Below are 12964 nucleotides of genomic sequence, written 5' to 3' on the forward strand. Positions count from 1 at the left end.
AGTGATAACAGTGGGTGCTCTGGGATCAGATCCAGGCCTGAGCATCATGGCATTTGAAAAATCTCAGTACAACTTCTCTGCCTTGGATAACTCCTGACAGCAACCCCAGATAGGGATTGCATCAGGAGCTGGAGTACATTATCTTTCGAATAACCTTACTTTTCCAAATGCTGGGTTCTCTCCAAACTGTTCTGCTTAATGAATCATGTCATATCAATTACTGACAATTCCAACAGGACACTGAAATTGTAGCACAGACGGAGCAAACTGTTCTTCCCTTTGAGGAGGTGAAATATACTACAGGCCCTTCATTAATAAGTCTCTTTCACAACACTCCTGTAAGGGAGAAACAGTTTGTAGGCTTCTTCTGTTGGTTGGTTGGGGTTTTGTTTGGGGTTGTTTGCTTTTTTTTGTTTTGTTTTGTTTGTTTGTTTGTTTGTTTGTTTTTGGTTTTGGTTTTTTGTTTGTTTGTTTGTTTGTTTTGGGTTTTTCTTGTGGGTTTGTTTTGGGTTTTTTTTGGTGGGGGGAGGCTGTTTGTTTTTTCTTGAAAAAAAGAATAGTTAACTCTCTGGTGTCCTATTTCTTTACTTGTTTTTCTCCATCTTTAGTCACACCAACATCACTTCTTTTATACTTTAGTGTTGCACAGACTGGGCACTTTTTAACAGCCCGTTTTCCTCACTAAATTGGGAAAATTGAAATTTCTAACTGAAATACTTGCCAAAGGCAGATGTTTGAAATTGGTGCTATTTCTAGCACAGGATATTGCTTGATGGGACAGTACCTAATGGGAATACTAGCAGCTTATTATGTTGGTTTACCTTGCATTCCTGATGATGCTGCAGATTCCTGGAGGCTCTGCTCCCTTACATGCCAGCTCTCCAGCTTTCCTCTAGCTTGAGACAGGCAGAAAAGCTCCTCTTTTGTCCATTAAGCACCAGCTATGAGTGCAGAGGCACTAAAACTTGATATTTTATACCTGTTATATATGATAAATGGGGAAAATCCTCCTGTATCAGCCAGGGCGAGCACACAGTTTCATTTTTATGCCAGTCAGTGGAGCCAGAAGCTGCTTCTCTGAGAAGATCCTGCTCTAGTCACACTGGTTATGAGCACCACCATCCTTCTGCGCTATTTTCCTTTCCAGTGGGAAGGAGGATGTTTGGAGCAGACGGCACTGTGAGGAATCTGCATGGGTTTAAAACAGTTTCCTCTTGCAGAGGTTTAACACTGGGTTCCAGCTCTCCTGCCAAGATAAGCCAGCTACCCCACAGCAGCCTGGATTGAAGTCTAATCCTGCCACATCATCAGTTTAAACAGGGAGCAAACTGACTTTATTGAATTGGCTAAGCTTTCAATTAAAATAATTGGAATGCTAGAACACAACAAATGCTTAAGCAGTGAAGTGAGGACTACATAAAAAATGGTTTTAGAAACCACCACTGAGAGAGAGAAAAAAGAGCTCTTAAAGAAACCCAAGAGCATAATGCGTCATATCTACCAGGGAGGAAAATAAGCACCAGGAAAGAAAAACATATTATTACGATGATAAAAGGAACGATGTTGGAGTGATTGTCTGCAGACTCCAACATCAAAATTAGAAGAACTTCTTTTCCCAGAACTGCAAAAGAGCTGATTCCCCATATGAATAATGTGTTTACCGTGTATTTTCTTGTGCTCTTCATTACTGAGACATTGCAGAAAAGAACTCTTAATTTTTTTCTTGGAAGCTAGTAATTGCAACAGGAACAGCTGATGCTCCTGTGACCTATCAATCTAGAGGTCTGTATATTAGTGGAGAAAACTGATGTTCAGAGTCTGATCCTAATCCAGGGCTTGCAGAAAACTACAAAGCGTTTTTTCTTCCTACATATTGCTAAATGACCTTCATAATACATAGTACAGGTCACTGTGAGCTAGGAATTCGTGCTGGGAAGTGAAGGTGGATCCTTTGTAGCAGCACGGGGATGTATCAGCCTCAAACATCTGCCTCATTATAGTTGGTGAGTTTGTAGCATTCATATGCAAATCACTCGTATGAAAATATTTGAATAACTAGTTTGAGAGACTGTGGAACATCCCCTTCCCAGCAGAGCAGTGTTCAAAGTCTAAAGGAGATGGTTAAACTCTGCTGGATGATTTAACTAAACTACGTGACTGGGTAATGGTTTGCATGTGCATGGCAGCACAGTGTGTGGCTAGGCTGTTGCTTTTGGAGACCAGTGTGCTTGTATCAATGTCTCTGTCTCTCACCCACTAAGCAGTGAATAGCTGAGCAAGGATGGAGGCAAAAAAGTTCCCCTCAGTGTGGTCATCAGAGAAGACTCTGCAGGGAACAAAGGAGAAACTGCATGAAGAAGGATTAGTGAGGAGGTGGGAGTGTCACAGAAAACGTGCTTAGCCCAAAATGGTTAGTCTGATCCGCTTGTGAGTACTCTGCTTTATCCAACTGCTCATATTGCTGTTATATTGGATTAGGCTCTCCCAGAATCCCTGCTAAAACCTGTAACTGCTCATCTTCTTGCCCCTCTCTTCTGACAAAGCATGAGCCACTGGTGTCCCATGACTGTGAGCCTCACCTTGCACTTAGGAAGTGGAGAGTGCTTCCTCACTTGTTTTTTCCCACTTACACAAAAACACATCCCCTTTTGTGATCTTTTCTGTCTTTCTTAGCCAAGAAAGATGATCTGTTGCAAACCTCCTTCTACTTTGGATTCTGCTGTTGTATGCCTTTACTGTGCTGCATCCACCTAAACCAGGGAAAAGCAGGAAGAGAGAAATGAGATCATTCAGACTTTCTCTGCTGACTCAGTTTCTAGCTATCATCCATTTATTTTGTGACTTTAAACTCTCTTTCACCATCCATGATAAGAAGATACTCTGGCCAAAATTTGCAATGAATAGCAAAGGAAAATTTGAGTTTCCCCTTCCAAAACCAGAATATGCCACAATCTATTATTGCCTTTGCTACTGACACCAGACTAATGGAGACAAATATGTAAAATTACGACCACCTCCTCACCTGATCACTTCTTATATCTCTGTGTCTTCTGGGAGGCTGCTTCCTGAGCAGAGTCAGGGAAAACTTGAGCCTAAAAACCAAAAGTTCCTTCTAACCTTTATACCACAGAAAGGGCACTGGGCATGACTAATACTATCTAGTTGTGAATACTACAGATCAAGTATTTGTATTAGAGTTGAGCATATTCTAGTAGAAGTATTCGAGAATTTTGTATTTATTTTCCACTTAGGATGGACATAGATATATTTGGTGACTAGATTTCAACCTTTTTTGTTCTACTTTTTGAGAGCATTTTGACCAATTCTTTCTCTTTAGGAATGCTACAACAAACTCAAGCCCTGTGCCATCCTTAAAATTGGTTCTTGTGGGAGTATTCCCTTCCCTGAACCACCAACCAGTTGCTGATTGAATTTCCTGCCTTTGCCCCTTGCTTCTTACCATATTGGATCCCATCCCATATATTAAAAATATAATGTTCTTGTGTGCTAGCTGTTTATACCACAGGAAGTACCATGTATACACACAGGAAGTGTAAACATGGGAGAAATCAATGACCTTTATAAGCCTTTATCAGAAAGAGAAGGTCAGAAAGTATTAGAAAAATATATGTCAGGGCAAATAGAGTAGGATGGAGTTACTTTAGGCCTAAAAGATAAACGGATTTTGTCTTCAATAGCAAATTTTTCTTTGAGATAATTTAAACTTATTGTTAAGGATAAATGTAAGGACAGAGAAACAGGACATTTTTGACAACTGATATTTGTAAGACCTGCAGAGGTTCTTCCTGGATGGATGAGGGGAGAACAGTGGATAGTGCCTACCTCAACCCAGCAAGACTTTTGATATTGTCTCTCACAACATCCTCATAGGCAAACTCAGGAGGAGTGAACAGAATGAGTGGAAAATGGAGTGAATTGAGAAGTGGCTGAATGGCAGATCCCAGAGGGTCATAAATAGTGGCACTGTGTCTATTTGGAAGCCTGTCAGTGGTGTCCTCAAAGGTTCAGTGCTGCACTGTTTTACTTATTCAGCCATGACTGGGATGAAGGGGCAGATGCCTGCTCAGAAAATTCAGAGGACATGGAGCTGGGAGCAGGGGTTGATACCCCTGAGTGCTGTGCAGCCCTTCAGAAGGACCTCAACAGGATGGAAAGACAGGCAAGAGGAGAACCATCTGAAATCCAGCAAAGGCAAGTCAGGGTCCTGCTCCTGGGGAGAACAATCTCAGGCCCCAGCACAGCCTTGGGCTGCCCTGCTGGGGAGCAGCTCTGAGGAGAAGGACCTGGGGGTCCTGGTGGACAACAAGCTGTCCATGAGCCAGCAGCGTGTCCTGGTGGCCAAGAAGGCCAATGGGATCCTGGGGACATTGGGAAGAGCATTGCCAGCAGGTCATGGAAGGTGATCCTGTCCCTGTACTCAGCCCTGGTGAGGCCTCCCCTGGAGTGCTGTGTCCAGTTCTGGGCTCCTCAGGACAAGAGAGACATGGAGCTCCTGGAGTGGGTCCAGCAGAGGCTGCAGAAATGATGAGGGGTCTGGAGCATCTCTCTTGTGGGGAAAGACAGGGGGAGCTAGGGCTGTTTAGCCTCAAGGAGATAGAACTGAGAAGGGACCTCATCAATGGGTACAAGTACCTGAAGGAAAAAATACCAAGGGGATGGATCCAGACTCTTCTCAGAGGTGCTGAGCAACAGGACAAGAGGCAATGGGCAGAAACTGATGTACAGGAAGCTCTACCTGAGCTGGACACAATCCTATGGAATGTGCTCTGACCCTGCTGGAGCAGGGAGGTTGGACCACAAGACACACTATAGTCCCTTCTTATATTCTGTGATATGACAGAAAAATAGGTGAAAAGGAACTTTCTTGAATTTATTGCATACTATAGTAATGGATATACTATACTATATACTATATACTATACTATTGGATACTATACAGCAGCTGTTGTACTAGACATGAAAAATAATCAGAATGGTCAAGAGATTCTGTAATAAAAAGATTCAGAAATTCATCAGGAGATCATGTTCTGCCATCATCACATTTATATAGCTGAAAGTTCACTTTGGCAATATTGCAGCAAATAAAGCATGTACCACAAAAGGCTCTGCCAGAAAGATCACCAGTGAGAATTCCAGATACTACAAGATGCTAGAAAAACATGTATTACTTTTCAGGCTTAAAGCAATAGAAATTGCAATTTCATATCTGGGTATCCTCTCAGATCCCTAGGCTTTTTTGACTGGCAACTAGTAGAACAACTGAGAAGTTACCAAGACTGTGCTTTGGAATTTCCTAAGAAGTTTAGCCATAGTATGTCCTACTTTTTGACAATGATTGCAGATATCTGATATCCACAATAGGATTTTATTGCAAAAATAAATAGGTGGGTACAGTTAATTCTACTTTGATTTTTTCCAGTTGCCATGAGTCTTCACTTTGGGAATGTTAGAATATCTGTTACCTTTATAAAAACCACCACTAGACATCCAGTTCCTGTCAAAGCACATAAATATTTTTAGCTTTAAACAATTTTAACCTGAATGCTGTTCTACTTTACAGAGACAAGAACTGACTCATAACAACTCAAAGATAATGATGATTCTGGACATGTGGCATTGGTACCCTATCTCTTAAGCAAGATAGTTCCTGGAAATGTTGTTTGAACACCATTCTATGAGTTCCCTTGAGTTCACCTCTCAACAGAGATTTCATTCAGCTGAATGTGAATCTGGAGAGAGGCTGTAGAAATGATCACAGCCTGTGGCCTTGTAGACAAGAGAAGAGAAACTCTAAGGGTTCTGATGCAGAGAAAGGGTCTTGGTCAGATGAGGTATTGGTATCTGTGGGCTGCAGACCACTATTGCAAGGGTGAGTGTACAGAGACTGGAGACTGGCATCTGTGTCCAGCTGTATAACATGTGTCCCAAAGAGAGCCCTGCTCCATGGCCAGGAAGTAGCTCTGCCATTGCAGTAAAGCCACTTTCTTTGCCTGGTCACTTTCTGAGGCTTGTGAAGACAGTGCACAGTCTTTAATAGGATCTGCTTGTTTAAAATACTGTTATGGTGCTCACGAGTCACCAGCTTCACTCATCATTGAGATTTTTAATTATGTAGCACACAGAAGGATTTTCACCACTTTTTTCCTTTTATCTTGAAATTCTGAAGGTGTCTCATTATAGTCTCTGAAGGATTCTCAGAATCTTCCCTGCACTAAGGTCATAATGCTGTTGTTGTGTTATGTTCAGTTGTGTTTAGAACCAGGTGAAGGCTCACTCTGTTCCTATTAGACCCTGTACTTCTTGAAAGACAGCAGAGATTTTAATCCTACGGAATTTTCTACATATTTCAGTGACAATGCTCTTACAAGCAGGGGCAAGACTAAGACTTTCTGGCATGAAAATTGATTGTCCTATCCACCCACAAATTACTGAGTCCAGTCATATCTCTAAAATTCCAGTCCCTGGGATGCTGATACTTAATTATCGACAGGAATTCAAACACCATAAAGAAAAGATAATTGGTAGGTTCCAAGAAGAGAACTGTTAGTGTCCTTAGAGCCCTCAGCAGGGCAAGGTGATGGACCAGATGAGCTCCAGACCTTCCTTCCTTCCTGTGTTAGTCCCTACTACTTGATGATGCTGTTGCTAAGAACAGACAGCTGAATTACCATCTTGAAATTCTTGTGTAAAAACTCAGACCAAAAGGCTCTTGACTACTCTGAGTTTTTACATAGGAATTTCAAGATGATAATTGAAGGGGGCAGGTTTTAGACAAAGAGCTTTTTCAGAAAATTCATCCTCATCTCTCACATTGTATTCTCAATGTTTCACCTAGGCATGATCCCTAGAGGCTGCTCTCAATCACTGCTGCCTGTACTTCATGATTATCCAATTTTTCATCAGAATTTGTTCAAGTCTGGTCAGGTCATACTCTGCTGCCTGATAGTCAAAAGTTATCTTGACTAAATCTTTGTAGATTGGGTATCTTTCAGCCCCACATGCTTTAAAGAGAGCTACCAATGGCAGGATGATACTTACCCCTAAGACTTTGTAGGTGCACCAGCCTGATACTTTCAATACATAGATACTGACCTGGCCTTGTAATGCTGTCTGATACAGAGGAATTGTTCCGGTAAAGAAGATGGGACTTCTGAATTGTTGATTTTTTTTCTTACAACATTGGCATGCATTGCTCTCTCTGACAGCTCATTTTCATGTAGATTAGAAGAAAATAGTATGAGAGAAGCATAGCTCCTGTCTGTTCAGGCTGCAAGCTGCTTGTGACCTGTTGAGTCAATGGAGGTGTTGATTGTTTGTTAAATGTTATTTGCCTGGGCTTTGGTGTCTGATAACCAGCTGAGCAATTCACTGCAGGTTTCCACTCAAATCTGCATAACTTGTATTGCATCCACCAACACCAAAAGTGCTGATGTCTACAGCAGTGTCAGTGGGCCTGGAAATTACGTCAAATACAGCTTGCAGTACGTGATCAGGTGTTCCTAAGTCTTCCTTCAAGGAGCTGTCTGAGAACAAGTTAGACATGATATTCCTCTGTAAGTGCATTGCATGGGGGAATGCACCTGTCCCTATACACTTTCAGCTATGATATTTCAGGTTTGGCCCTTTTTGGATGTGCCCTTTCCTTCATGTATCAGTCATAGGTGCTAAGAATAGCAGCTGACTTTTCTGGATGATGTGGAATTTTTTCACATAATTCTAGTACAGCTTAGCTGTGTGTTAAGCTGTTCTGGAATTATCATAAATGTGATTTTTCCCTTACCTTAATGTCATATGTACAGCAGTCCTGTGTCCTCTTGGTGTTAGAAAATCACACTCCTTTGTAGAGTTTTTAAAGCCCCTGTGACACTTTGATATTGTACACAAGTAAGATTCATGCCAAAGGAGCAATACAATGCCTTTGTTGTTTCACTGGTCTGTGTTAAATTTGTGCAAACTTCATGCAGACCCAGCATGTACCTTGGCTTTGCAGCTTGTTTTGAATCATCTTAGATGAAATATGTGCCCCTCCAGACACTGAAAAAAGTGACTTTGAGGCAGTCCAGTCATGGGCAGATATTCATCTTTGGGAAAGTTTCTGGTATAATCCAGTGGACAGAAGCTTTGTTTGTTACATAAAAACGTATTGCAGACACCAAGCTATAGATGTCACCTCTCCTGAGGAGTTCTGCAATTCAGTAATGATCTTAGACATAACACAATGATCACCTTTGCTTGGGACCTATTTCCTCTGCTTTGATCTATTCTGTCTTCCAGTGAGGTTACTCCTTTTTTTGCTGATCTGATAGACCTCATCTTTTCTGGACTCTTACCACACCTGCATCTCTTCTGCTCCCACATTCAGAGTATTTGCTCTGCATTTATTTCAGGGATGGGAGAGTCAGATCCCAGGGGGAGCTCCCCCCGCCCTTGCTGCTATTTGCTTACTTCAGACTACCTGCCTCATATAAATAAAGACATTTCTGTTTATTTTTCTGAAGTATGGGCACTGTTCCCATTTCTTTGTAAGTGTTTCCTCTGTGGTTTTGGTACATTCCAACTCAGAATAAGGCATATAAAGCAGAAATTTTGATTTCTGGCATTTTATTTATTCTCACTTCATTCAGAAGCCATTTCCAATAATCACTGGAACAGAACTCTGTAATGTTGGATCTTTTCTTTGCTATTGCAGCAACCTATCCCATCCTGTTCTGTCTCCCACTCCTCCATGCTGGGGTGTTGACTTTTCCCCGTGGCTATTTGTGTTGGAACCCTTGGCAATAGCATTTCAGCCCCAGCATTCTTTCCAGGTCGGAAACAGCAGGGAGTTTTCCTTTTGACTGCTTCTGATAATTTCCTACAAGGTGAAAAAAGAAGGAGTATGTGCTCTGAGCTCCCAGATGGGCATTGGTTTACATGTTTGGACTTACAGGTCTAGACAGCCATTTGACTAATGACATTTTGAAAGTGCAAATGTGATTTTTTTAAAACCCACCTTCTGTCATCCTTCTCTAGAAACAGACAATCAAAATGTCTTGGAGGTGAAGCTAGCTCCCATGGCCTCTAGGTATTATTGGCTGTCAGTTATTTCTTTCTGAGATCTAATGTTGGCAAAGGCAAGTGCCTCTCAATAAAGCTTCAGCAGTGGGCTCCTTTAGGTGAAGCTCCCAGTTGTAAATTAAAGTGTTATTTACTGTCTGTGTAGGAAATTAGTGTAGGAAGACTAAGCAAAAGACTGTGTGAAAGGAGAGTGGGATTTTATTTTGCAAATCTCTGTGTAAGTTGTTTCTACCCACTGACATTCTCACAAGCACATATTCCAGAGCAGGAAGACATGCAGTCAAGTTTCCTGAAGGTTTTCTTTCCCAATTTTGGGCATTTTTGCCACTATGGTCTGTTGTCCTGTTAGGAGAGCTGGAAGAAGCACAGCCACATGCATCAGGCTGTGCTTCTGTCACCAGCCTCCTTGCACCACAGCCTGGCTTCATCAGAGTGCAGCCTGTCTGACCTTTTTGTAAACATTTATTCCTCTGTGTTGGTCAGTTTCATTGCTTCCACTCAAGTCCTCTGAGCACAGGCATTCTTCTAAACCTTGCTCTTTTTTCCTTCTTCCCCTGCTTTCATACGCGTATTTCCACTTCATGTTAGAATTGTCATATTTCAGTTACAAATCTCTGCACCTGCCAGCAGGTATTAGGGTAGCTTGTGGGTGGAGATTTTCAAAGGATACCATATGGCAGGTTTTCTCACTAAACCTAGACCCCACGTAACACACTAATGCCAATAAAACTCCACTCTGTGCATCTCACCAGTGCTTGTTTTCACAAAATACTGAGTAACCGTTTTATAGTCTTTAAGAAGCCATACATTTCTGATACTTGTGGAGGTATTAGGCCTGGAGGAGGATGGTGTCTTCAAAGAAAAACAACCTAAAATTAATTTGGAGGAGTGTAGTAGTAAGAAGCCATGCTTCAGGTCGATTCATTTGCTGTGCACTCACAAAATTGGCTTCTCTTCAGCCAGAGTATGAAGCCTTTGACTGCCTTTGAAGTGAGAGCTGCCTGGGATGAGAGCATCAAAACACATTCCACATACATGGCCCAGCAGCCCCTTGAGGTAAGGCACACTGTGCCATCTGCTGTCTCCAGCACAGCAGAGGCATGCCGGTCATTTTCAGCAAGCAGAAATGTTGGCATGGGAAAGGGAGTGGTAATATTTTCAGTCTGTTAGCAGAGCTTGCTTCATTCTTTAGGAAAAAAATCCATCCTTTTGGTTTCTTGCCCTAATCTTTTGGGAATCATAACTGGGCCTGTCTTCATTTAAAAACTCCTGTTTCTGCTGAAGAAGCATATTTCTTAAACACTGGGCTCAAAGGATCTCATTGATAAGCTGCTGAGCTTCCAAAAAGTGCTGTGATGAAGTCCTTGTGAGACATACATTCCAAAGACCTTACGTGAAAGATACCCATTTTCTTTTACTATGAATAAAAGTTACAGAAAATGGCTCTAAACACTGAGTAGAGTGCAAACAAAAAAAAATTACACACAAAAAATTACTAGCAATATAATTATTCTGTAGTTTTGTATAAAAATATTATCTTTATTAGCTGTAAAAGAAAAATTAGAATCATCTGCAGGATTTTTTAGTAATTCTTTTAATTTCCTGTTTTCTGAGTTATTTGACTTCTAGAGTATGATAGTTAAGACAGGGGCTGAAAGCATCAACTACTTTTCTTTGAAGATGATACAGGAAACTCAGGAAACTTAAGTTTCAAAAGATTAGCCAGTTCATAAGAGGAATATAATTTACCAAGTCCATGTATATTCCAAATAGTAAACTGACTCTCAACTGACCTGTGGTGACCAGCAGCTTTCATCTGTTTTTAAAAAAGAAGAAATAATGTTTTTCCCATGTATTGAGGACCTGGAAAAAAAGATGTATGTAAGTTGGTTGTATAAAAGTGACAGAGAATATGTACCTGCCACCTTGAATGCATAAAAATAATTGAGATTCTCTCTCCTCACTACCTCCCAGTTCCACCTCTAACCCAATGTAAACATCAGATATTCAAAGATAATCTCTTCCCCATCAAAACACTCCAAATGTTTTCCTTCCCACATCTCAAACCCCGATCCAGATACCCTCCCTTCAGGGGCATCTGAGTTTGTTGTTGGGGAGTAGTGAAGCCATCATTCCAGGTTTTCCCAAAGTCTCCCAGTGTACAGACCTTTGGCATCTCTGCCCTGTCCCTGGGGGATCTCTGGACAGACTCACTGTGCTCTCACTCCCATCAGTGAACCCCAGATAATATGCCTTACTTTGGCCTCCAAAAATCCTCAAAAAACACACAATTGAGAAGGCAGCAACATGAACTGGGGATGTGAAAAAATGAATCCTGATGAAAGATGTGGAAACATTCACATGGATTCCTCTTCAGGGCTAGATGAAGAAGAGATGAATTGTAATACACATGCCTTTATTCTCCTGCCACCTGCTCCCAGGGGCCCATGCCAACACCCTGTGACCCCTCTAGGTGTCTGGGTTAGGATCAAGAGCATGAGTGCCACCTTACAGAGGTGATTCAAGCTCCCCTCCAGACACAGAACAGGTTCAGCAGCCAATGCCTCTAAGCAAAATCTTTCGAAGACTGAATTCAGAAATTATCACTGGTTGCCACCACTGGCTGTCAAGGGAATTCCCTGGCTGCCCTATTCAACAAACACCAAACTCCTGCACAGACTGCTTCTTTGTTCCTGGGGAAGAAAAGTAGCCAAGTGAGGGAATAGAAAGGCTCCTCAGAGAAAAGCTTTTATCTAACTTCAAAAGCAAGATCTTCAGAGAGCTATGGATTAATGAGCTTATTAGCAAACAACTTCCATGTTTCTACAGATAATAGCCACATCCAATTTCTGGCACTAAAACCTTTTGATTCTTCCCATATTTGCAGTCCAGATCCCTTGAGCTATCTACTTCCAGGACCAAGCCCCAATTGTATGGCTGAAAGGCAAGCCTGGTGCATGCAGATGAAGTGCAGGGCCATGACAAGTGGGCCAGGGAGGCAGCAAGTGTCTCAGGGACCATAACCCAGAAGAGATGCTGTGACCATCCAGTCCAAACTTTTCTAAAACTTAGGCCAGAAATGCATCCTGAATTCATTCCAGCTTATGTTGGAGCAGATCAGTTGGAAAAGTAGCCCTCTCCATTTTAAGGTTTCCATGGAGGTGGAATTCCTGCAGTTCTTTATTAGAAGGCATTTTCTGATCTGTTAATCATTCCTAGTTCTGCTCTGCCCCTCATTCACCAGCACCCTTTTTGAACTGCAGGCACAGGAAACCCTCTGAGCACTTTGGAATTTGCACTGATGTCAGAGACAGACACGGCAACTTCTTTTCAACTGGATGCAGGCCCATTTTGATTACATCCTTCAGCTGTTGTGGCCTCCATGTCGAGCTCACAATTTGCTAATTATCTGCCATGAACCCTCATCCTCCTTCAAACTGCTGGGATGAGTTCCCTTATTCTGCAAACACTCACAGAGCTCTGTCGTCTTCAATGGATGATTTGCCATTTAGCTGTATTCAAATGTACTCTGTTTGCTTACCCCACACAGTCAGCCTGTCTAGGTTCCACATGGTTATATCTTTATTTTGTACTCCTTTGCATTCAGGGGTATTTTTTACCATCTGTGCTGCTAACAGGCAGTGTGATAGAAAATAAGAAGAATATTAGTTATTCAGTCCAGGAACAGCAGGGAGGGTGACTGGTCTTCAGCATCCTCCTTCCCTTTTCTCTCTCTTGTGGCTGCTGCCATTTTGGCTGAGCATAAGGACTGTTACAAAAGAGGACAGTGCATGGTAACACAGATGGAGAAGGAAGGGCTGCTTTGGTTTACAGTGAATGTGGGATCTGCTCCAGAGCCTCTCCTCAGTGCCCACCCTCACACAGT

The sequence above is a fragment of the Zosterops lateralis genome (genome assembly GCF_965231275.1).
Source record: "Zosterops lateralis genome assembly, chromosome: Z".
Classification (NCBI taxonomy): Eukaryota; Metazoa; Chordata; class Aves; order Passeriformes; family Zosteropidae; genus Zosterops; species Zosterops lateralis.